This window comes from Narcine bancroftii, chromosome 2 (assembly GCF_036971445.1).
Source record: "Narcine bancroftii isolate sNarBan1 chromosome 2, sNarBan1.hap1, whole genome shotgun sequence".
Classification (NCBI taxonomy): domain Eukaryota; kingdom Metazoa; phylum Chordata; class Chondrichthyes; order Torpediniformes; family Narcinidae; genus Narcine; species Narcine bancroftii.
In genome coordinates, this window is record NC_091470.1 from 17,911,647 (window position 1) to 17,939,339 (window position 27,693).

Sequence of the window (27,693 nt, forward strand, 5' to 3'; positions counted from 1 at the left end):
GATGTGAAAGTGTTCTGGCCCATTCACTTTTGATACCACCTTTCTTTGTATCAATCTATTTGCAGGATTTGGCATTGAATGAAACGTTTAAGATTATTTTATTTGGAGCTCATTAGCCATGTCAGACCATCCATCTAGGAGAAGGGCACTCCAACGTAACACCTATGACCCCGAGGACCTGGCTGTCACCATCCCAGCATGGCAGATAAACCCCAGGTGTGAAAGGTGGGGCAGGTATTTGCACACACTGCACTCCACCTAAAAAATCCACTGTGCAGGCTTGAAGGACATGCTTATGTCTATGATCCTTCCTAAATCTTCGTTCTCAAAGCCAAAGCATGAGAAGTATTTTAACATCCACTTGCAGATTGCACAAGAACACCTGCCACACAGAATTAAAGCTGTGTGAACCTGTGCACTACCCCCAACAAATCCAACTGAAAAATCCTTATTTAACTGAGAGAGATATGTCAGAATGGGTTATTCAATGCCAAATCATGTAAAGAAAATGATTACAGTGAAGTGGAAAATAATATTACCCAGACCGGGTGGTCAGCAACTGAAAGGTGGAGAGAAGGAATGCCATATATAAGGAATACTCAATTGCCACACTGACATGTCTGTCCATGAGCTTATGTACTGCCAAGTTGAGGCCACCCGCAAACTGGAGGAACAACACTTTATATTCCATCTTGGCAGTCTCCAGACGGCATCAATATCGACTTCTCTAATTTCTCCTATTAGCCCCCTCTCCTAGTCTCTCTCTTTCTCTCTCACTCTCATCCGCGTTTCCTTTCATCCACCTCCCCACTCACATCAGAGAGCTATCTTTCCTATCCTTCTGTCCTCTCTCTCTATCACCTCTCCACTTCTTTCTCTTCTACCTTTGCACCTGTATCCAAATATTACCTCTTACCTGTGCTTCTCCCCTTTCTATTCCTCCCTCCCCCTCCCCCCCCACCCACAGCCCCACCTTTTTATTTGTGTCTGCCTGAATTTTGGCACTCCTGAAGAAGGGCTCAGGCCCAAAACCTGATGAGTTTCTCCAGCTCTTTTGTGTACTGCAGAAGGAATGCCTGATCAAATTTAAAAGATACTTGGGTGAGCAAGTGTTCTGTGATCGAGAAATTGTGCAGCACCAACTGGAAAATGAGATCAATCTGAATGGCTATTTACAAGATGATATGAACACTATGGCCCAAATGACTTCTGCTTAAGCACAAAGCATGTTCCACCAGGCTGTAGTGATCCTTGCTTTCTGAGCATCAGACTTCTTCTTCTTCCTTCTTTGGCTTGGCTTCACGGATGAAGATTTATGGAGAGGTAATGTCCACGTCAGCTGCAGGCTCGTTTGTGGCTGACAAGTCCGATGCGGGACAGGCAGACACGGTTGCAGCGGTTGCAAGGGAAAATTGGTGGGTTGGGGTCGGGTATTGGGTTTTTCCTCCTTTGTCTTTTGTCAGTGAGGTGGGCATCAGACTACAGCCAGTGGAATACCACCAACATTATCTTCTGCATCCACAGGAAAGATAAATGAAGCAGCCTCTTCCAGGCCAACGTTCCATTCACTAAGGTTCTAATTACATTCAGATGGCTCCATTGGAGAGGCTACATCAATCACATACCTATTACCAGCCTACTGAACCAGAAACTTCAAAAGAAAAGATGGACCGCCAGATGGACAAAGGATAAGATTCAAGGAACTTCTCAAAGCATCTTTGAAAAAATAGTTAACTGTTTCCTGGGAATCCTGGTCCAATGAACACTCAAAGCATTTGAAGTGGTACTGCGAACACAAGGAAGCCCAGTGTAAATGGCAGAAGGAACACAATACCTCATAAATTATCTGTCCAAAATCTACCTCCTCACTAACAGCAGTAGAATTTCTGGGTCTCATATCAGCTATTTCCATATCGACCAAACTGAAGCAGAATCAAAAGACCCTGAAGCAAGGAATTGCCAAAAAATTCTGTGATACCACAGCAGAATGTTCAAACTTTCAACAGATCGACATTACCACAAGGTGGCAGATTTGCATTGCTTGAAGCTGCAAAATTGCAATCTTCCGATCGATGCCTTCTGATGATCTCATTTTGGGAGTGATATTTAAGCATCCTGCTTAGAACTGAACAATCGTGATCCTACCTCTTGCTGAGTGCAAAGGAACATACAAACCTCAGATCAAATGCAAAAGTGAGATCACAGGTTCACAAATAACCTGAATCAGATTTCCATGGAGTACACACAGACATCCTGAAAAGCAGGTTTGTGCTTGAAGATTCTAAATCGATGTACTTGAAGGCATTACATTGAGAGAAAAGTAAGGGATAATAAAGAAAGTCTCAATAAAATTGAACTTGAGGACTGGAGATTGATGCGCAATTGCTGAATCTCTGAGTAAACTGTCACCTTTGCTCAATTTACTGATTCTCGTTCATCTTCGGTGTCAAGAAAGAATAAAGCAGAGTTTAATTTTATTTTTTCCTAAATTACCTTTATTTCAGCTGAATTGTATCAGCCATAGCTCAGGAAATAGCTCTCCTATCAGTGCATCAGAAGACTTTGACGTTGAGTCCAGAAACCTGAGCACAAGAAGTGAGGGTGTCAATTCAATACGACACTGCTGGGGGAGGGAGGGGGATAAGTTTAGGGAGAAGGTGTACACCACTGTCAGAGATGTCATCTTCAGAATATTCGATTATGCCACAACTCCTTCTGCCTTCTTCAGCTGGATTAAAGGATTCAATTATGTTACTGAATGCAGGATTGGAAGGGCTATCCCAGGGCGCAATCGGTCAGATACCTTGCAAACAACATCCCATCAACAAATTATCTGTTCACCACCAGGTTGATGCTGATTACCTGCCAAATTACAACAATTTCAGATTTCAGATTTATTGGCAGAGTACGTACATACAACCCTGAGATTCTTCTTTATGCTGCCGAGGCAGAATGACCACATATTGGTACAGTACTGGGAACAGCTTATACATATGAAGAAAGAAAGAACTGTAAACAGATAGTAAATGTAAACAAACTGACAAAAGGCAAAGGAGGAAAAACCCAACACCCAACCCCAACCAACCAATTTTCCCTTGCAACCGCTGCAATCGTGTCTGCCTGTCCCGCATCGGACTGGTCAGCCACAAACGAGCCTGCAGCTGACGTGGACTTTTTACCCCCTCCATAAATCTTCGTCCGCGAAGCCAAGCCAAAGAAGAAGAAGAAGACTGTGCAATACAGAAAGAATTTAAAAAATCAATAAAGTGCAAAAGTAGGAGTCCTTAAATGAGTCCCTGATTGAATTTGTTGTTGAGGACTCTGATGGTGGAGGGGTAGCAGCTGTTCCAGAACCTGGTGGAGCGCATCTTGTGGCACCTACACTTCTTTCTCGATGGCAGCATGTGCTGGGTGGTATGGATCCTTGATCCTTGACGCGGATCCTGCTCTCTGATGGCAGTGTTCTCTGTAGACGCTCTCGATGGTATGGAGGGTTTTGCCTGTGATGTCCTGAGTTGTGTCCACTACCTTTATGCTCAGGGGTAAAGCCCTCCAATGACTGCAAATCAGAAGTATTTCGAGAAATTCTATATTTCAAGTACCAGGCTTCTAAGTAACAAACCCAAGTCCATCACAGACACCAACCTCCTATTCACTGCAGACATCTAGGTGAAGCGCAGCCTCAAGAAGGCAGCCAACATCATAAAGGACCCCATCACCCTGGTCATCATCTCTTCTCACTGCTACCTTTGGCCTGAAGGTATAGGAGCCTGAAGTTCAGAAAATGAAGGTAGTTCTAGAGCAGAGGCAGCTGTCTCAGAGAGGGCATAACGTCATGAAATATACTATAAAAATGGAAATCTTTCACCCAGTGGCAACACAGCAGTTGGTGCTACAACCTCACAGCTCCAGTGATGCAGGTTCAAGTGTTAGCCTGCAAACAATTTGCTTGTACTCCCCGAGACTGAAATCCAAAGTAGCCCTAATGTAATTGAGTAGCAGCACGATCAGAAGGGAATCAAGGGGGCATGCACGACCCCTCTTCGTCTCCAAAAAGGGACTTTGTTTCTCCTTTCCTTTTTTTACAAGATGGCGTCAGAATATGGCAATTCTGCTTATCTTTGCAAGAGAAGACTTTTCACTGTATCTCTGTACACATGACAACATTAAAATAAATCTAAGTTAGACTGAGCCCACCAAACCAATGCAGCCTGTAAAGGAATCCCATCAATTCTACTCCCTGAACTGATTCTCCATGTCAATTTACACCTCCTTCATTTGCCCAGAAGCCACCTGCATCATGGCTAATTTACAGCAGCCAATCTTTGGGATGTGGGAGAAAATCTTTGGGATTTAGAGAAACTCACACAATCAGAGTGAGAACATACAAACTCGTCGGAGGCAGCATCCTCAGTCAGGATCAAACGCAGGTCACTGGAGCAATGAGGCAGCACTACTGTGGCATTAAGGTCATGAAATATGCTACAAAAATGGAAATCTTTCAGCCAGTGGCAGCACGGTGGTTCAGCAGTTGGTGCTGTAACCGCACAGCCCCAACGATGCATTTAGTCAGCATGAATTTTGCATGTCTTCTCTGGGACCAGCATCCAAAGACTATAAAGAAGCTCTCATGTAAGTGCAGCAGGATCAGAAAGGAATGAATGGGTCATGTGAGAGAGAATGGTTACTGGGAAATAACCATAAATAACTGATGGAAATGCTCTGAGCGATGGCATAAACAATGGGCTACATACCTTCATAAATGTTATAAGATAATCCAAAAATGAAAATGAAAATCCAAATCAAGATGTAGTATTAAATTGGAGCTTGGGTTGCTAGATTGGTCAGCCAAATGAAGGCTAACACTGAATGATGCAGTGCATGGAAGCGATTCCCTCGATTAGCTCTTTGCAAGAGTTTTTCAACTCCACCGTAACCCTTCAGATTTTTTCCATTCAAGTGTAATTACACTCACTTTTGCAAGTCATTGTTGAAACTGCTTCCATTGACTGATCGGGTAATACATTTCAGATCATAATGGCTCTGTGTGTAAAATAATTATCTTCAAAAACTTTCAAAATACATGAAACTACCAAGTATAAGGGGTGGCACAGTTTGCAGAGCAGTTAGCGCAATGCTGTTACAGCGACAGCAATTGGGACCAGGGTTCGAATTCCGAACTGTCTGTAAGGAGTCTGTACATTCCCCTCATGTCTGGGTGGGTTTTCCCTAGGTGCTCCTGTATCATCCCACCATTCTAAATGTACCAGGAGTTGTAGGTCAATTGGGTGGTACAGGCTCCTGGGCTGAAATGGCTTGTTACTGTGCTGTATGTAAATGTAAATTTAAATTTATAAATGCAGGTGTGAATGTGCATTTTACATTTCCTTAACTAGCAGAATTGAAATACTACAAAATTGAAAAAACAACAAAATGCAGTTGCTTGACAAAAGTGATGAATGCTATTTTTTCCAACACCCAACCCCAACCAACCAATTTTCCCCTGCAACCGCTGCAACCATGTCTGCCTGTCCCGCATCGGACTTGTCAGCCACAAACGAGCCTGCAGCTGACGTGGACATTTACCCCCTCCATAAATCTTCGTCCGCGAAGCCAAGCCAAAGAAAGAAGAAGTGCACATGACAAAAATATATGGTACCTCATAGTTTTCTCAATCCTATGCTTTCAGTAATTAGGTTTGGAGAATGATTGTGCAATTATTCTCTTTAAATCTCTAACAGGGGTCACATTACAGTAAATCCCAGCAGGTGCCAGCCAAACCTAAATTAGAAGTACTCGGAGAGCTTGAAGATGTTGCTAGTAAGAAAAACTAAGACTGATCACTATTAATTGACGTAAGCCTGTATCAATTCTTATTGCAGAGGTCATGAATTTAAATGTCAGTTGGTGAAATTTTGACTGACTCAGAGAAATCTACTGCACCATGTCAAGGAGAAGCAATTTTATATCTCTGTGATGAGTTGCTCACAGCAAAACATTCACATTGAAAGATTCCTCGATTGCTTTGGTGGGTCCTTCCAATTACAAAAATATCTGTGGATAATACCCTGTAGCAAACAGCTGCTTGAGGGACCACCTCACTGGATACAGATTTCACCATTTGCCCCGCAAAATAATACTGGCAATCCTTTTATCAGCATTTGATCACAGACTGTTACCATAGATGTCACACTGTAGAGATTATTGCCCAAAGCTGTCATAAAGCACAGGCTTATAAATCCAACTATAATGCCTGTGAATTTTCCTCAACTCTTGTAATGGGAGCTGAACTGTCAATATTGCAGGGAGCCAAAGGTGTGAGATAGCCTGTCACCCAAGGCACTGCTTCATGCCAGGAACAAAAAATGTGACCAAACATTATGAAAGGCCAACATTTTTCCTGATGTTAGGAATCTGAAATTGCAAGTCAGGAAAATTCTAGAAGGGAAGGAAGGACCATGAATGTTTTAGATTGTGGATTTTTTGTTAGAATGTTCTGATGAAGAAAAGTGACGAACCTGAAATATTAATCACTGCAAATAAAAATGTAAAGTAACACAAATGCTGTCAATCTGAACTAAAAACAGAAAATGCCAAAAACAGTGGAAAGTTGTCTTTTTATGACAAGCAGCAAAAAAAGTAAAAAAAAACTCTCAAGAAATGAGAAAATTGTACTTGAGAGTAAACCTGCAGGTAACATTTTGGGTGGCCCAGATCGCATAGTTGTTACAGAACCATTTTGAATCCCAAGTTCAAATCTGGCGCTATCTGTAAGTTTGTATATTCTCCTTGGGTTTCCTCCAGGTGCTGCGGTTTCCACTCACCCTTGAAAACCATTGTAGGTCAATTGGATGTAATTGAGTGGCATGGGCTCTTGAGCCGCAAGGGCCTGTTACCATGCTCTGTCTAAACTTAATATCAACACAAACTTTTCTTGAATACATAAAAAGGAAAAGGGTGACTGAGATAAGTATGGGACCTCAAGAGAATTAGTCTGGTGATCATAATAACATGAAATCAAGAATAAACAAGAATTAAATCATGTTTTGCATCAGTCTTTATTGAAAATATTGCAAAGATAACAGATGGGTTAATTCCAAGAAACATGGATGAACCAGTAAATAATCCAATTACAAGGGACAAAGAATGAAAGAAACTCAAAAATCTAAAGACAGAAATGCCACGAGGACCCAATGGGCTGTATATGGGGTTTTATGAAGGAACTGAATCCAACGATAGTGGACCCATTGGTTGAAAATGTTCAAAATTCACCTAATTTTGGAAGGTACAAAGATAAGTGGGGGGGGGGGGGGGGGGGTAGTGTAAAGGAAGCAGAGTCATGAGAGGAACTTGGCCAGGATGGGAGAATGGGCCAAGGAGTGACAGATGGAATACAGCATTGGTCATGCACCTTAGTAGAAGGAAAAAAAGAGTCTCAGCCACATTTGTTCCCAAGATGAGGTCTCCAGTCCAGATCTTCAGAAATGTCTGCCTTCTTCCACGAATGCAACAAATATAGGATCCTCCTTATCCTTACCTACCACCCCACCAGCTTCTACATCCAACACATTGTCCTCTGGAATTAACAGCACTTACAGCAGGATCCCCTTACCAGACACATCTTTCCCTCTCTGCGTTCCATAGGGGCGGCTCCCTCCGTGACTCACTGTTGCCCTCATCCATCTCTACCGATTGCTTCCCCGCCCCCCACCCCCAGCACCTGCCCCTGTGGCCGCAGGAGGTGTCACACCTGCATCCACACGTCCACTCTCACCACAGTCCGGGGCCCCAAGCAGGCCTTTCAAGTGAAGCAACGCTTCAGTGTGTAAACACAGGATTGATTTACTGCAACCGATGCTCCGTTTGTGGCCTTCTCTACATCAGAGAGACTGGGTGCAGTCTGGGAGATCACTTCGCTGAGCACCTTCACACTGTCCCCACCAGTGACAGAGAGTTGCCCGTGGCCAACCATTTCAGTTCTGTGTCCCACTCCTCTACTCACATGTCTATCCATGCCTTCATACTGTCCCACCAAGACCACCCGTAAATTGAAGGAATAACACCTGATTTTCCATCTGGTCACTCTCTAGCCAGATGGCATTAACATTGACTTTTCTGATTTTTACTAACTTGTTCTTCCTTCCACCTCTTCCCTTCCCCTGCCTTCTTTCCCTCAGATCTCCACCCACTTCCCTCTAGCCATCCCTCCTCCCCTTGGTTACTGCTGAGCACTCCCTCCATTCCTTGCTAACATGCTCCTCCATCTTACCTTTTACTCAGTTGCCTGTCAAAATTTTTCCATACCTTGATGAAGGGCTCAAGCCCGAAACATCGGTTATGTATTTTTATCTTTGCTATATAAAGGAAACTGCTTGACCTGCTGAGTTTCTCCAGCATTGTGTATTCACCTGAATAAAGAAGTTGATTATTTTCTAAATGGGGTGCCAATTCAGAAAATGGAGGTCGAAAGAGACTTGGGAATCTGAGGGTAGAATTTCCTCAGAGTTAATGCAAGTGGAATCCAAGGTGGTAATCTCTGGATTACACTCAGTGCCATAGACTACGGAAGGTCAGAACAGGATTACACAGTCAAATGTGTGGCTGAGGAAATAGTGCAGGGGACAGGGTTTCATGATCTTCAGTCATTGTAATCTTTTCTGGGAAAGGGGTGACCTGCACAAGTAGGACGGTTGCATCTAAACTGGAGGGAGCCAATATCCTGGAAGGGAGGTTGTTGCAGGTTATGTTATATATAATATTATTATGGCTATTTATAAATATGTCTTTAAAAGAGATAGATTGTGGGGGTTCAGTGTCGGACACTTCACAAACAGAGTAACACTTTACAAAAGATGTCTCATTTAAAATGCAAGAGCTTTGCTGAAGCTGGACATTCAGGCTCTGAGTGGCTTTGCAGAGATAATGGAACTGTTTTGGAAAGATCTTCAAAAGCAGGTGCAAATGGAAAACTCTCGACTCGAGGGCTGATAAGATCTTTCAAATTTGGAACCTTGGGAGAGGGAGGGAGGGAGGGAGGGAGGGAGGAGAGAGAGAGAGAGAGAGAGAGAGAGAGAGAGAGAGAGAGAGAGAGAGAGAGAGAGAGAGAAGTCAGTTCTATAGTAGCAGTTGAGGCTGCAGAATGGCAGACCCCATTTTGAAGACAGGTTGTGAGTTCTGAGTTCAGCCTGTTCAAAACCCTTGTAGTCCTTACAAGCGGAAATGGCTGGCTAGAGTGTTTCTCCTGAAATAAGGGAAACAAGAGGAACTCTGTGGTGACCTGGAAGAAGAGGTTATCATTTGGAAAACCCATGATGGAGTAAGTTTTTTTGGCAAGACACTGAAGTGACTGATAGGAGGAAATCAGTTTGTGTGTGTCCAACAAGTAACCAATTTCTCTCTGAAACCAACAAGAACCTTCCTGAGTGGTAACCATTTACCTTTAGCACCAGAGTCTGGTGAAGATTCATAAATGTTAAATTCTGTGCATAGTATAATAATTGCCTGATACCAGTGAACTTGGAGAAGTGAGAAGTGAATAGTTGGACTATGAAACAAAGAACTTTCCTAAACATATACACATTACATACACGTGTGCTTGGAATTAGAAGGGGGTTAAGTTAGGTTTCAGTTGTTAATAGTAATAAGTTAAAGTTTGATTTTGTTTTTATGTTTAAAGAAAATAAAAAAACAACTTTTATTTAAGCAACAATTGTCTTGGTGAATTTCTATTGCTGCTGGGTTTTGGAGTCCTCTTGGCTTGTAACAAGGTGGAGAGGGGGTTGTGGGGAGAGGGTTAAACTAGATTCACAGGGGGGTGGTGAAGAGGTAGAGAAAGAGGTGTTTGGAGCACTAGTAGAGACAGCTGGTGGGGAGTTTTTATGGCAGGACAGGCAGATAGGGCAAATTTGCAGCCATTGGGGTGAGTTGCAATGGAAAAGGAAAACAGCCAAAAACAGATACTGTACAGGGATAAATACACAGCAAATTAAATAGTGGATGATGTTGTAGTACAGCTACAGATTTGCAAGTATGATGCTGTGGCCATCACAGTCTTGGCTAAAAGATGCCGATTGGGAGCTAAATGCTCATGGATACAGTGTATCAAAAGAATAGGCAGGTAAGCAGAGAGGGTGGCGTGGGTCTGCTGGTAAGGAATAACGTTAAATCATTAGAAAGAGGACGTAGGACCAGAAGATATAGAATCATTGTGGATTGAGTTAAGAAATGACAAGGGTAAAAGGACTCTGTTGGCAGTCATAAACAGACCTCCAAACAGTAGCCAGGATATGGACAACAGCAAATAAAAAAGGCATGTCAGAAGGGCAATACTATGTTAGTCATGGGGATTTTAACAGGCAAGTAGATTGGGAAAACCAGGTTGGGACTGGATCTTAAGAGAGAGAATTTGTAGAATGCCTACGAGATGGCTTTTCGAGAACAGCTTATTGTTGAGCCCACTAGGGGGTCAGCTGTACTGGATCGCACCAGATACGATTAGAAATCTTAGAGCAAAGGAACCATTAGGAGGAAAAGATCACAATATGACTGAGTTCAATTTGAAATTCAACAAGGAAAAACTAAAGTCCGAGGTGTCAGTATTTCAGTGGAGTAAAGGGAATTTCAGTGGCAGGATAGAGGAACAGGTGAAAGTCTATTGGAAGAGGCCACTTGTGGGGAGGATGCCAGAGCAGCAATGGATGTGAGAAACGAGGTAGGTGGAGGATAGATGCAAACCGAAAAAGAGGAAATATTCCAATGGAAAAATGTTTCAACTATAGTTGACAAGGTAGAAACTCACGTGAATAGGGTGGTGAAGAAGGCTTTTAGTATGCTGGCCTTTATCAATCATTGCATGGAATATAGGAGTTGGGAGGTGATGTTGAGACTGTATAAGACGTTGGTGCGGCCTAATTTGGAGTTCTGTGTGCAGTTCTGGTCGCCTAATTATAGGAAGGATATAAACAGAGTGGAGAGAGTGCAGAGAAGGTTTACCAGAATGTTACCTGGGTTTAAGCATCTAAAGTATAGGGAGAGATTGGACACATTAGGTCTTTATTCTTTGGAGCGTAGAAGGTTGAGAGGGGATTTGATAGAAGTATTTAAGATTATGAAAGGGATAGACAGAGTGGATGTGGATAGACTATTTCCTTTAAGAGGAGGAAAGATTAAAACAAGAGGACATGAGTTAAGAATTAAGGGGCAGAGGTTTAGAGGTAACATGAGGGGGAACTTCTTTACTCAGAGAGTGGTAGACGTGTGGAATGAGCTTCCGGGAGAAATAGTGGCGGCGGAGTCAATTGTATTATTTAAGAAAAGGTTGGACAGGTATATGGATGAGAAGAAGATGGAGGGTTATGGGCATTGTGCAGGGAGGTGGGACTAGAGAGGGGTGTTTGGTTCGGTGCGGACTAGAAGGGCCTAATGGCCTGTTTCCGTGCTGTAAATTGTTATGTTATGTTATGGGAAGTCAAAACCTACGTAAAATCAAATGAGAGGGGAAGGAAGCAAAAATTAGTGGGAATATAGAAGCCTGGGAATTTGTTTTGCAGTAGATAACCAAAAAACTCATAAGGAAGGAAAAGATGAAGTATGAAAGTAGACTAGCAAATAATATTAAAGAGGATGCAAAAATCTTCTTCAAGTATATCAAGAAGACCACTAAAAAATGATGCTGGATAAATAATAATGGCCGACAAGAAGATAGCAGAGGAGCTAAATGAATATTTTGCATCAGCACTCACTTTGAAGATATTAGTGTGCCGGATGTCCGAGGATATGAGGGAAGGGAAGTAAGTGCAGTTACTATTTCAAGGGAGAAGGTGCTCAGAAAGCTGAAAGGTGTAAGGGTTGATGTCTCCCAGACCACATGGATTACACCCTCTGAAAGAAGTAATTGTAGAGATTGTGCAGGCTTGGGAAATGATCTTTTAAGAATCAATGGATTCTGGCATAGTCCCAGAGGACTGAAACTCACAAACGTCACTCGACTATTCAAGAAGGGAGGGAGGCAGCAAAAAGAAAATTATAGGCCAGTTAGTCTGACATTAGTGGTTTGGGAAGATGTTGGAATCACTTTTCAATGATGAGGTTACAGAGTTCTTGGAGGTACATGACAAGGTAGGCCAAAGCCAGTGTGGTTTTCTTAAGGGGCAAGAGAAATAAAGGAGATGCAGTAGGTGTTGTGCATTTGGATTTTCAGAAGGCCTTTGACGAGATGCAGCACATGAGGCTATTAACAAATTAAGAGCCCATTGTATAACAGAAATATACTAGTGTGCTATTTGGCAGGAAACAGAGTGGGAATACAGGGATCATATTCTGGTTGGCTACCAGTTGCTAGTGGTGTCCAGAAGGGTCAGTGTTAGGGCCACATCTTTTAATGTTGAGTATCAATGATTTAGATTATGGAATGAATGGCTTTGGGGAAAAGTTTACAGATATGAAGGTAGGATAGAGAAGCACTAGCAAAGAGGAAACAGGGAGGCTGCAGAACGACTTGGACAGATTAGAGCAGAGCAGTGGCAAATGAAATACAATGTTGGAAAGTGTACGGTCATGCACTTTGGTAGAAGTAATAAACAGGAACACTAATTTCTAAATGGGGAGTAAATTGATAATTCCTAGATGCAAAGGGACTTGGGAGTTCTTGTGGAGGATACCCTGAAGGTAAACTTACAGGTTGAGTTGGTGGTGAAGTAGGCAAATGCAATCCTGGCATTCATTTCAAGAGGCAGGCAGGCTTTTATGAGCAGGGCTTTATAAGGCAATGGTGAGACCTGACTTGAAGTATTATGAGCAGTTTTGAGGTTTTTTAGAGAGGGTTCAGAGAAGGTTCACAAGGATGATTCCAGGAATGAAAAGTTATACGGAGAGTGTTTGACCACTCTTGGCCTGTACTCATTGGAATTTAGAACAATGAGGGGGAATCTCATTGAAACAATTTGAATGTTGAAAGGCATGGGCAGAGTAAATGTAGAAAGGTTGTTTCCTATGTTGGGAGAATCTTGGACAAGCGGGCATAACTTCAGAATTGAAGGGCGTCTACTTAGAACAGAGATATGGAGGAATTTCTTTTGCCAGAGGGTGGTAAATCTATGGAATCTGTTGCCACATATGGCTGTGGAGGCTAAGTCATTGGATAGATTTAAAGCAGAGATTGATAGATTCTTCATTCATCAGGTTGTCAAAAATGATGGGGAAAAGGCAGGAGAATGAGGTTGAGAGGAAAAATACATTAGACTTGATGGGATGAATGGCCTAATTTTACTCATACATCTTATGGTTTTATGGAATTGAAACAAGCAAACGTGACACCCTTGTTCAAGAAAGAATGAGGTCAAAAGACTGGGGACTATAGGTTAATTAGTTTAACATTTATTGTTCATTAAGTTGTTAGAGGCAATCATGAAAGAGGAAATAGCTAATTGTTTAAGAAAGTTTAGTGTAATCAAACCATCAATGTGGTTATATGAAACACAAATCACATTTGACAAATTTTCTGGTATTCTTTGAGGATGTAACAATGAGAGTCAATCGACAGGAACCTATACATGTAGGGTATTTAGATTTACAGAAAGTAGCTGACAAGTGCCACATAAGAGGTTGGTGTTCAAATTATATTGAAGAGATATTGAAGAGATTATGTGAGTATGGATTGAAAACTGACAGAAAGTTGGAATAGGTCTTTTTTTTAATAAAATGCTAGGATGTAATCTTTGGAGTACCTCGGGGATTCATTCTTGCCCTTGAATTGTTATCTCCATAAGAATAACCTGAAGGAAGAGGCATATTATAACAATTACAGTACGGCCCCTCTAGTCCGTACTGATTAAGTGATCTCCTCTAATCCCACTTACCTGCACCCTGCCCATAACATCATGGATAAATTGAGTGGCCAAATGTTTTACAAGATAGGAGTTGAATATGAGAAAGTGAGAGGTTAGGCACCTGGGTCAGAGGAACCAAACGCTGTTGATCTTCACGATGGCATCATGAAGAAAGCACGTCAGTGCCTTTACCTTTTCAGGAGTTTGTGGAAGTTTAGTATGATATCAGAAACCCTCGCAAATTTCTACTGTTGTGTGGTGGAACCAGCTGCATCATGATCTGATATGGGGAATGCCCTGGCTTCCTCTGCCCCCAAGCATAAAGCTCTGCAATAGGACATCACAGGCAAAACCATTGAGAACATTTACAGGGAATGCTGCCTTCAGAGAAAAACAGCAATCATCAAGATCTTGCTCTTCTACTTTGTCTGGTTGTCTGCCCATTAGAGCTGATCTGCTGGACTGCTCAGTGTACTTGGCGTAATGGGACAACAAACTTGAACTGAACTGGCAAGAGGAGAGCAGCAGAATAAAAGATGAAAAAAGAAATGAATGAGGAGTGATGCCGTGGCATTTTGTTGATAAGCTGTTATACTTCTGACATCTAGTTTTGAGGAAGTGTCATTAAATTTAAATGATGCCTCAAAATTTTCAGTCCACAGGAAAGTGAAAATAAATGTCTGATCTCAAATAAACCTGCCAAAATATGTCCGTTTCTGTGCCATGCATATTGCAAATTCCTGACTAAATTCAGTTCTGTGTCTAATTACAAGCATGCAGCCACAGTCGTCAAATTCAAGTGATCGTGCAGCCAGACTTACTAAGAGATTCCAAGACAGTAATCAGGAATAAAAAAAAAGCTTTTTTACTGATGACTTAAACATTTGACAGAACATAAAATCCAAATATATGGCATTTATTACAACATTAAATATGAATGGGTGAACTACCACTATAATTCCCATCTTCAAAAATATAACAATCCAAAGAATTACAGACAACTTTTCATACTGTTAGTCGTCAGGAAAATTTGAGAACTCATCTGAAGATTCAGAAACTAACAGCCAAGTATGCACTGAAAGAAGCAGGCAAAGATCTAAAAAAGGAAGGCTATGTTTGAGCATGTTTGAGCAACTTTCTTCACCAGAAAGTAGAGATAAGGATAAAGCGATGAATGTTGACACAAGACACAGCATTCTATGTTATCGACATTGTGTGCGTAACTCCTCAGACCATAAAGTGATCCACAACCAAATGAAGCAAAACCTAAACAATATTCAGGGTTGGGAAGGATGGTGGCGAGTAACATTCATGACACACCAGTGGTAAACCATGATGATAATCAAAACAGGACAAATCCAGTAAACAAGAGGGCATTGAGGAATGCAGAGGAACAGAAAGATCTAGGAATAATGGTTCATCTCATGTGGATAGAGTGGTGAAGCAAGCTTTTGGTAGGCTGGCCTCTATGAATCAAAGCATAGAATATAGGTGTTGGGAAGTGATGTTGAGACTCCTCAAGGCATTGGTAAGGCCAAATTTAGAATACTGTATACAGTTCTGGTCACCAAATTATAGGAAGGATATCAATAAGGTAGAGAGGATGCAGAGGAGATTTACTAAAATGTTTTCTGGATTTCAGAATCTAGATTACAAAGAAAGATTGAGTAGATTAGTTCTTTATTCATTGGAGCATAGAAGGTTGAGGGGGGATTTGATATATAAAATTTTGAGAGGGATGGACAGAGTAGATGCGAATAGGCTCTTTCCCTTTGAGGGCAGGTGAGATTCAAACAAGAGGTCACGAGTAAAGAGTTAGGGATGAAAAGTAACATGAGAGGGAGCTTCTTCACTCAGAGAGTTGTGGCTGAGCAGACTGGCCTTCTGGAAGTCGTGGCCACAGCAAAGTCAATTTTGTTATTTAAAGAAAGGTTGGATAGGTATATGGATGAGAGAGGATTGGAGGGTTATGGGCAAAATGCAGGTACGTGGGACTAGAGGAGTTCACTTTGATCAGTACGGACAAGAGGGGCCAAGATGGCCTGTTTCCGTACTGTAATTGTTATATGGTTATACAGTTAGATCCAACATGAGAAAACCCTGCTATCACCCCTTGACATTCAATGGCCCACTATAACATTGGACAATAATTGTTTTCAAAAGGTTTGCTTCTTGAAAAAAATTTGGGGATTATGATGGACAATTTCAAGCTGAACACAAAGATAATTTTGGATTTTCTGTATCACATAGGTAGTTGGAGAAGAATTAAATTAACTTTTAAACTTTTATTGAATTTAGCATGTTTAATCACATAATGTACCTCTGAGCCAAGCTCTCAGGTTCACTGCATATGTTGCACAACAAATGTGAGGAGCCCAGTGTTTGTCTTGGTCACCAATTTTACAACTAAAGTAGAGCTCACATACTTTCTTAATAAATGCAGTCATGTTACATCTTTGAGCTTTAAATATATACAGCCTCTCCCGACTTATGATCTATGCGACTTACGACTATCCATATAAACGACCGAAAGAAATAAGGGCTGTGTGTCTCTCAGTTGCTATTTGGTAAGCTTAGTAAGCTCACCAAAGAAGATGATGAGCAAGAGGGAAAAAAATGCACTGCTGATAGATCTGGCAAGAAGCCAAGGAAGACAATCAATTTTGAATTGAAAAGCCATGCTATCATACTTCCGATTTACGTCCATTTCAAGATACAAGCAGTCGGTCAGAACGGAACTCAGATGTATGTCGGTCAGAACGGAACTCAGATGTATGTCAGGGAATAGCTGTACTTGCCACAAATTTAAGCAGCTGTTGATGAGACATTTCGGCTGTACTGAATCTTCCTTAAATCGAAGCTATCGTTAAGTGCACTCACTGTGATTGCCTGAGGAACATGTGCATCAACCTGTATTCAATCTATATCAATGTAATTCACAGCATCCCTTTTCGTGAGCTGCGGTTATAGCCTGTCTGCATCTATCCTGACTAAGCAGGCCCAGGCCTCAGTCAATATTTGTTCAGCGCCTGCACTGATTGCATGTCCAGGCATGTTTGGACTGACCCAAACAGTTTCCTTTGTGGACAATATGCTAGTAAACTTTTTCTTTGGCTTGGCTTCGCGGACGAAGATTTATGGAGGGGTATGTCCACGTCTGCTGAGGGGGAGGACGTGCACCTGTCCTCGGGCCTGCGCAAAGGAGCTTTTAGGTGGAGTGCAGTGTGCGCCCATGGTTCGTGTGCCGTGGCCATGCAAGCTGCGACGTGGCAGCGAGGTCCTTGGGTCATAGGTTTTATATCGGAGTGGCCTTCTCCTATAGTAGACTTAAAATATGACAGGAAATCACATACAGAGATTTTATCGAAAAAAAAGGGTACACGATAGGAAAATTTTAATGGATTTTCGTGATCAGCAGCCTAAAATCCATAAAATACACCCAAAAAGTGTTCAGGAAGCAAAATCTTTGTTGTCCAGTGTAATAAACATTGACTAGAATCCCCCACTATCAACATACTGGGAGTTGCACTAACCAGAAACTGAACTGGAACAGCCATGTACACGATGCAGCTACCAGAACAGGTTAGAGGCTAGAAATCTGTTCACATTGCAGCCTTGCATTGAAGTTGTCAAATTCAGTGAAGACATGGAGGGGAAGTTCACCAATGGATGGGCTGAGACAGATTTGAAACTGTGTATTGTTGGGGAGGTGGTGATACATCATGATGGGGTGATAACAAATGCAGACAAAGTCTGGAACAATAGAATACAAAAGGTGAAAGCTGATGTATGCATATTCATCTATACAGATTACTGTTTACATAGCTCTCCATCTTACAAAAAGAACACTGAAGCACTTGAAAATTGAGTGAATGGAGCAATCAGGAGATACTGAGTCATGGGGTTAGTTTCTTCCTTCAAAAGACAAAAAGGAAATGTTTAAAATTACAAACTAGTTCAAGTGAGTGGCAGTCGACAATGATTGCAGGTGATTCCAGACCAAGAAAGTATGGATCTAAGAGAGCTACATATAGTGGTGAGCTAATACAATTCACAACTATATGACAACGTTGAAGCAAGTCGTGTTGGTAGGTTTCAAGTAAATGCAATGTATTATTTCCAAATAGTGCTATGAAATCTTTCCTGTCAATCTGAGACAGCAGATGATACCATGAACAGCCACGCAAGATTCTTTTAACGGGCTGGCACACAAGGATGGGCTATAGGAAGAAGAACACATACAAGTACAAAAAGGTAATTAGAGTGATAAATGGCTTAAATCAACCAAAATCCGTGGGGTGAACCAGTTATTGTGATTGAGTACTACAATTAACTCTATACCTTCCATCACGATTTTACTTTACTAGATCACATGATATCGCAAAATATAGGAGCAGAAGTAGACCCATCAAGTCTGCTCCAATTAGCTAAACATTATCAGCATTTTCTGTTTTTATTTCTGATTTTTAGCATCTGCAATATTTTATTTCCTGCTATTTTCTAACTTCTTTTTAAGGCATGCCATTCACTCTTATTCTCTTCTTTTCTGAAAAGCCTGGATTTTAAAATCCAAGCTTCATCACTTGCTGCTTGTTTTCTTTCAGATCTTCTCCTCTTTGAATCTCAGTGTAACCTTGGCACTTATGGAAAGGCTCATAAAATTATTTTTTATTCCAAAGAATTGTCCAGATTGAGCAGATGTGAGCAATGATATAGAGATATTGTCCACAAACAGCTTGTGATCTCTGAGGTCTGCACTTCCCTTTCCTCATGCTAATTCCCATCAGATGCAAGTTCAATGGGATCTCTGGCATCTGGCCACATCGGGATGATTGAGTAGATAATAAAATTAAAGAATTCTCACAGATATCTGAAACAAGGTTTAACCAGATCTTTTGACAGTTTATAGAATGTAAATTGCAGATTGTAACTTCTGCAAGATTAAGGTGGCTGAGAGTATGAAAACAGATTTTTAAAATTTGAAAATAATTATCTGAAGAAAAGAAAATCCACACATATAAAAAAAATCATTCTTAAGGCCAGAGAGTTAGTTAATCAGGAATAATAACTGAAAGCCTACATCATACCTCATTCAACTCAAATTCTCAGGGATTGTTTTACATAAACACAGAACGAAATCTGAGAAAGTCATGGAAGCAGAGTCGCTCACAGCATTTAAGAAGTGTCTGAACAAGCACGAACTTCGATGGAAGCCTATGGGCCAAGTGCTGGAAGACAGGTAAACGCAGATGGGTTCCCAATGGTGGATATGGACACAGTGGGCCAAGTGGCCTGTTTCCACTCTGCATGACTGTTGATAACTATCTGAAGTTCACATCAGTTCAGACATTTCCTAAGATTATGGAGGGCCATGTGTGAACAAGAAAGGAACATCTCCTGGATTTCGGTGTAATTCTGGAATTGCACATGGCCCAGATATTGTTGTCAGATCTCCACTGAGTACAGATAGAGTCCACCTTGTCTCATAATTCTTTCAGGAAAGCAAAATGGCATACCTTCTGAATATTCTAATATAATAGTGATGAGATCAAATCTGTAGAAGTTCTGATTACAGATAAGATGCAAGTTATATCGAGGAACTGCAGATTCAGAATTGTTCACCTCATAAAGAGACTCAAAATTATGGAAAGGAAATATATTGCCAAAAAGTTTCACAATCATTTTTTGACATGAATGGATCAACTTTATGAAATCGATAGAGTGAAGTTAGAAGATGAATGCACTTCATATCTTCAGTTTCAAGCTGTGTTATATGTGCCAAAGAAATGACTTTCTCACAACCAGAGTTAATTAATCAAAATTAAAATATAAAATGGTAATTTCAAAGAAAGGAGAGTGTGAAATTTCATCAGTAACAAAGAAAAGCTGCTTCATTTCAAATATACATTCCTCATGAACTTCCTTACAATATAATAATGCTTTAAAAAAAATTTGTACCATTGATTCCAGACAGATTTTTCAATGTTTTACAGTTCCACTGATTTTTTTTTTATTTTGGTCAACCTTCTCATTTAGTTCCACCTCTCTCAATGCCCACCCTGCTTCACCAACCTTCCAGCACCAGCCTCTTGCAAGTGGCTTTCACCTCAAACTTTATCACCTCATGAATCAGTTAGAGCAGTAGTTGGACACTCTGAGGAATATACAGGAGGCAGGGGATTTCGGGATCAGTCAGTTAGATGAATGATCACCAGGGAAGTAGTGCGAATAAATGATGTCAGGATGTTAAGAGCCCCCACCAAGAGAGAGGTGGATTTCTCTTCTTCAAAATTCCTGAGATGGGTGTCAAATGAACCTTTCAGAATTGAGACTGATAGAATTTGGAGAGATTTGGAAAGAAGGTGAGTGAAGGGGATTAAGATACAGTTTGGCCATGATGGTTATGGAGCCTGGAGGAGCTGAATAGTCCACATTTCTTCCCATGTTGTGCAGGGATCTCCTTTGGCTGCCCCCTCTCAATCAAGATACTGTTTTGGATATAGTTGGGAGGGTCGCCTCTCAGGGGAAAACAACAGCAGTAGCTGGATTAGTAGCATCCAAACTGGCTCTGTTGTAAAGCAAAATGGGGCAAAATCATGGTGAACAATAGTCATGATCAACACAGAGATTATGGGCCAAAGGGCCTGTTCCTGTGCTGTCATATCATATGTTCCTTCTCATTGCTCTCCCAACATCTTTATCCTCTCTCTATGAAAGTGTTTTTTTCTTAACCAGGGGCTCATTTTGGAGCTGAAGCTTTTTGCAGCCCAGTCAATGATCATCTAACTCTGGCCACCAACAGCATCTGGAATCACTGCTAGTTTATTTGAAGACCGCATGTTGGCTGATTACTCTCCTTCCCAAAACACGTGAATTCACTTCCATAATCTCTATTGGACACATGGACCGGCAAATATTTGTCTCTAGTCAGAATTGCAGGACTTACCTTTGGGATAGCCATGACCCATTTCCCCCCACTCTTTCCAATGTTCAGTTCTATTGCAGGCAAGAGAACCAAGTAGGAAAAGAAGTTACACGCAACTAGTACTGTGACACAATATTAGCTCAATACATCTAAGACAACATTTTAACATGGGAAGAAATGTGGACTATTCAGCTCCTCCAGGCTCCATTAACATTTAGTTATGTTATGGCCAAACAGTATCTTAAACCCCTTCACTCACCTTCTTTCCAAATCTCTCCAAATTCTATCAGTCTCAATTCTGAAAGGTTCATTTGACACCCATCTCAGGATATTTTTTTTTTAAATTTTTTATTTTTCACACCATAAATCACATTGACCATGATACATACTTTTTCCTTTTCAAATATATACAGTGCCATTTTCTCCCCCCCTCCCTCCTCCCATCCCACCCTCCCTACCTCCCCCCCCCACGTCCATTTAAAGTACAAAATCTAGGATACATTAAACCAGTCAAACAATGTTGTCATTCAATAAAAATAAACAAGAAATTCCACTGAGTCAATTCTTTTCATTTCCTTCTCCTTTCGTTAATTTAGGTAGTGAATGTCCCTGGTAGGTTTTCTCTATTGTGTTTCATGTGAGGCTCCCATATTTGTTCAAATATTTCAATATTATTTCTTAAACTATATGTTATTTTTTCTAATGGAATACATTTATTCATTTCTATATACCATTGTTGTATTTTCAAATTATCTTCCAATTTCCAGGTTGACATAATACATTTTTTTGCTACGGCTAGAGCTATCTTAACAAATCTTTTTTGTGCACCATCCAAATCAATTCCAAATTCTTTGTTTTTTATGTTACTTAGGAGGAATATCTCTGGATTTTTTGGTATATTGTTTTCTGTAATTTTATTTAATATTTGGTTTAGATCTTCCCAAAATTTTTCTGCTTTCTCACATGTCCAGATTGCATGAATTGTTGTTCCCATTTCTTTTTTACATCGAAAACATCTATCAGATACTGTTGGGTCCCATTTATTTAACTTTTGAGGTGTAATGTATAGCCTGTGTATCCAGTTATATTGTATCATACGTAACCTCGTATTTATTGTATTTCTCATCGTTCCAGAACATAATTTCTCCCATGTTTCCTTTTTTATCTTTATATTTAAATCTTCTTCCCATTTTTGTTTAGTTTTACCATTTTTTTCCTCATTCTCCTTTTCTTGCAGTTTAATATACATATTTGTTATAAATCTTTTGATTATCATTGTGTCTGTAATCACATATTCAAAGTTACTTCCCTCTGGTAACCTCAGACTGCTTCCTAATTTGTCCTTCAAGTAGGATCTCAATTGGTAATATGCCAGCACTGTATCTTGAGTTATATTGTATTTATCTTTCATTTGTTCAAAGGATAATAATCTATTTCCTGAAAAACAATTTTCTATTCTTTTGATCCCTTTTTTTTTTCCCATTCTCTAAAGGAAAGGTTATCTATTGTAAAAGGCAGTAACTTATTTTGCGTCAATATTAGTTTTGGTAATTGGTAATTTGTTTTATTCCTTTCTACATGAATCTTCTTCCAAATATTGAGTAGATGATGTAATACTGGAGAACTCCTACATTGTACCAATTTTTCATCCCATTTATATAATATGTGTTCAGGTATCTTTTCCCCTATTTTATCTAATTCTAATCTAGTCCAATCTGGCTTTTCCCTTGTTTGATAAAAATCTGATAGGTATCTTAATTGTGCGGCTCTATAATAATTTTTAAAGTTTGGCAGTTGTAAGCCTCCTTGTTTATACCATTCTGTTAATTTATCTAGTGCTATCCTCGGTTTCCCCCCTTTCCATAAAAATTTCCTTATTATTTTCTTTAACTCCTTGAAGAATTTCTCTGTCAAGTGTGTTGGCAATGCCTGAAATAGGTATAATATCCTTGGGAAAATGTTCATTTTAATACAGTTTATCCTTCCTATCAGTGTTAATGGTAAATCTTTCCAATGCTCTAAATCGTCCTGTAATTTTTTCATTAGTGGATAATAATTGAGTTTATATAGATGGCCGAGATTTTTATTTATTTGTATACCTAGGTATCTTATTGCTTGCATTTGCCATCTGAATGGTGGTTCCTTCTTAAATTTTGAGAAATCCGCATTATTCATTGGCATTGCTTCACTTTTATTTACGTTAATCTTGTAACCCGACACTTTTCCATATTCCTTCAATTTCTTATATATAATTCTTTTATTGATAGTTCTGGTTCTGTTAAGTATACTATAACATCATCCACAAATAAACTGATTTTATATTCCTTCTCTTTTATTTTTATCCCTTTTATATTATTTTCTGTTCTCATCAATTCTGCTAGTGGTTCTATAGCTAACGTGAACAATAAGGGTGATAGTGGGCATCCCTGTCGTGTTGACCTGCTTAAGTTAAATTGCTTTGATATATATCCATTTACTGTCACTTTCGCCAATGGTCCCTTATATAATGCTTTAATCCAATTAATATACTTCTCTGGTAAACTGAATTTTTGCAATACTTTGAATAAATAATTCCATTCTACTCTGTCAAAGGCCTTCTCTGCGTCTAAAGCAACTGCTACTGTTGGCGCTTTACTCCCTTCTACTGCATGAATTAAGTTAATAAATTTACAAATATTGTCTGTTGTGCGTCTTTTTTTAATAAATCCAGTTTGGTCTAGATTTACCATTTTCGGTACATACTCTGCTAATCTGTTTGCTAATAGTTTAGCTATTATCTTATAATCTGTGTTAAGTAATGATATTGGTCTATATGACGCTGGTGCGAGTGGATCTTTTCCTAGCTTTAGTATTACTGTAATTATTGCTGTTTTACATGAATCTGGTAAGCTTTGTGTTTCATCAATCTGGTTGATTACTTCCAGGAGGGGAGGAATTAATAAATCTTTAAATGTTTTATAGAATTCTATTGGGAATCCATCCTCTGCTGGTGTTTTATTATTTGGTAATTTTTTAAATTATTTCTTGTATTTCTACTATTTCAAATGGTTCTGTTAATTTATTTTGTTCCTCTATGTGTAATTTTGGTAGTTCAATTTTAGTTAAAAATTCATCTATTTTCCCTTCTTTCCCTTCGTTTTCAGTTTGGTATAATTGTTCATAGAATTCTCTAAAGTTTTCCTTGATCTCCTTTGGATTATATGTGATTTGTTTGTCTTTTTTCCTTGATGCCAATACCATTTTCTTAGCTTGTTCTGTCTTAAGCTGCCATGCTAGAATTTTGTGCGTTTTTTCCCCTAGTTCATAATATTTCTGTTTTGTCTTCATTATGTTCTTCTCCACCTTATATGTTTGTAGTGTTTCATATTTTATTTTTTTATCTGCCAATTCTCTTTTAGTTGTATCTTCCTTCATTGCTAATTCTTTTTCTATATTTACTATTTCCCTTTCCAACTGCTCCTGATTATAGTCCTTCTTCATCTTGGTTACATAACTTATTATTTGCCCTCTAATGAACGCTTTCATTGCATCCCATAGTATAAACTTATCTTTCACTGATTCCGTATTTATTGCAAAATACATTTTAATTTGTCTTTCAATAAATTCTCTAAAATCCTGCCTTTTGAGTAGCATGGAGTTTAATCTCCATCTATACATTCTTGGAGGGATGTCCTCTAACTTTATTGTCAATATTAAGGGTGAATGGTCTGATAATATTCTAGCTTTATATTCTGTTTTTCTTACTCTATCTTGCATATGAGCTGATAACAAAAATAGGTCTATTCTTGAGTATGTTTTATGTCTACCCGAGTAATATGAATATTCCTTTTCATTTGGGTGTTGTTTCCTCCATATATCCAAAAGTTGCATTTCTTCCATCGATTTAATTATAAATTTGGTTACTTTGTTCTTTCTGTTAATTTTTTTCCCAGTTTTGCCCATATTTGAATCCAACTTCAGGTTGAAATCCCCTCCTATTAATATGTTCCCTTGCGTATCTGCTATCTTCAAAAAAATATCTTGCATAAACTTTTGATCTTCTTCGTTAGGTGAATATACATTGAGTAGATTCCAAAACTCCGAATATATCTGACATTTTATCATTACATATCTCCCTGCTGGAGATATTTTAATTGGCACATTTTTACTAATTAATATAGCTACTCCTCTTGCTTTTGAATTATATGACGCTGCTGTTACGTGTCCTACCCAATCTCTCTTTAATTTCTTGTGCTCCAATTCAGTTAAATGTGTTTCTTGCACAAATGCTATATCAATTTTTTCTTTTTTCAGTGAATTTAGCAGTTTCTTCCTTTTAATTTGGTTATGTATTCCAGTAATATTTAAAGTCATATAGTTCAGCGTAGCCATTTCATACTTTGTTTATCTTCCCTTTCCGTTTCTCCATCATCACCTTTCCTTATTATCCATTTCTGCTTTCTTGTTTTGAACACTTTATAAGACAACATTTCTAAAACATCAAACATTTTCCTTATTCTCCTATTTAAAACTTCTTTAACTCCATTCTCCCCTCCCCCTCCTGAGTTGCCCTTTATCCCTTGTCGGACAACCACATCTCCCCTCTCCATTTGGATTTGCGAATTCACTCGCAAACGTCAACTGATTTTGTAGTGACCGTAACTCCTCCCCACCCAGCCCCCCCCAGAAAAGATTTCAATTTTCATATGTAACAAAGGTCACTCTTTCAATTCCCTCCTTATTCCCTCTATTCCCTTTCCATCCCTTATTAATTCTTGTCTATACTCTATATATTTTCCTCTAAATACGTATACATTCATGTATATATATATATATATATATATATATATACACACACATATACCCCTTTACACACATACATATAGTTCGTGGTCATTTTTACTCTCATTACATGTCTTCATCTCTCTGCTTGTTTTGTAGTTCTGCAAATTTCCTTGCTTCCTCTGGATCCGAGAATAGTCTGTTTTGTTGCCTTGGAATAACTATTTTAAGTACCGCTGGGTACTTTAACATAAATTTATATCCTTTTTTCCATAAGATCGTTTTTGCTGTAATGAACTCCTTCCTCTTCAGGAGTTCAAAACTTATGTCTGGATAGAAAAAAAATTTTTGACCTTTATATTCCAGTGGCTTTTTGTCCTCTCTTACTTTCTTCATTGCTTTCTCCAATATATTTTCTCTTGTTGTATATCTTAAGAATTTTACTAAAATGGATCTTGGTTTTTGCTGCGGTTGTGGTTTCGGGGCTAAAGTTCTATGTGCCCTCTCTATTTCCATTTCTTCCTGTAATTCTGGTCTTCCTAGGACCCTGGGGATCCAATCTTTTATAAATTCTCTCATATTCTTGCCTTCTTCATCTTCCTTAAGGCCCACTATCTTTATATTTTTTCTTCTATTATGGTTTTCTATTATATCTATCTTCTGAGCTAACAGCTCCTGTGTCTCTTTAACTTTTTTATTAGATTCCTCTAATTTCTCTTTTAATTCCTCTACTTCCATTTCTACAATTGTTTCTCGTTCTTCCATATTTTCCACTCTTTATCCTATCTCTGATATGGCCATTTCCATTTTATTCATTTTTTCTTCTGCATTCTTAATTCTTCTTTTTATCTCATTAAATTCTTGTAATTGCCATTCTTTCACTGATTCCATATATTCTTTAAAAAAAGATATATCCATTGTCCTGCCTTTCTCTTCTTCTTCCATTTCTTTCTGTTCTTCTTCTTCTTCTTCCTCTGGGTTGACCATCTGTTGTTTCCTTGTTTTCTTTTTACCCTCTTCTTTCTTGTTGTCGTTATTGTCTGTGTTCTGCACCTGCTGCTGTGCTGCAGGTGTCTCTCTCAGCCGTGGAGATCGACTCCGCAGCTGCTCCCCCCTCCCGTCAGTGTGCCTTTTTTCATGCGCGGTTGCGCATTTTTACTCGGCTCTGCGAGCCATTTTTGTAGTCCCGAGCCCGGGACTTCCACTGACCTGCGGGAGCGGGCTTCTCTCTCTGCGGCGGGCCTCTTCGGACAGGTAAGGCCTTCACCTGCTTCTTCCGACATTCTTTCTTCCTCTTTTCTTCCCGTTGTTTTCGAGTTTTCTCTCTTCGCTGCCATTTTCTTCTCACCTTTATTTTTACTTTATTATAAATTTTAATCTTGTACCTTTGTGCTTTGTGTGTTTTTTTAAAACTTTTCGGGAGAGGGCTGGAATTCCCTGACCGGCCACTACTCCATCACGTGACTCCTCCTATCTCAGGATATTTTGAAGAGAAATCCACCTCTCTCTTGGTGGGGACTCTTAACATCATTTATTTGCCAAATGCCTTCGTTAAACGGTCCCAAAAGAGGAAACAATTTTTCTTAATCAATTACATAAAATACACGAAACATCAAAAATGTTTCAGTTAAACTTCTATACTGAAGGAAAGATGTCTAATCGATGTATCTATCATCAGAATTTAACCTCCGATATTATTCACACTAATTTGCACTCAATCTGCTCTAAAGTCAATGTTTTCCTCATGAGAGTTGCCATCAGAATCGAACACAGGACTCTGGTCAAACTAGAGATTTATATAACAGTAGTCACCCCACAAAGAGACTACATATTCCATCATATTCAGGAATTTATAAGTTACAAAAGGAGAAACTATTAGAATGGTTTTGTTCAAGATGCCAGAGTTCAAAAATTGGAGACAAGCTTTCAGAAACTGAACTCGGGAAATATTTCCACACGGCGGTTTGAAAATTGGAACTCTCATTGGCCAATGGGACTATCATTTCAGATCAAATTAATCTTTAATTTTGATTCTGAGATTGACAGATTTTTTAACTGAGCATATAAAAGGTTATGGTAATTAGCATGTAAATTGAGTTAGGTCATTGGATAGCCATGATTAAAGATAGGTAAAAGAGTGCCAATGGGCTAAATCGCTTCCTTTTATTCGAATGTTCTGAA

General features: G+C 39.5%; 1 protein-coding gene across 23 annotated transcripts in view; it reads right to left on the reverse strand.

Moving 5' to 3' along the window:
• Nucleotides 1–27,693, reverse strand: part of LOC138753237 (neurexin-3-like) — a 2,173,925-nt gene that overhangs the window by 1,462,129 nt on the left and 684,103 nt on the right. The gene's annotated exons all lie outside the window — the stretch shown is intronic.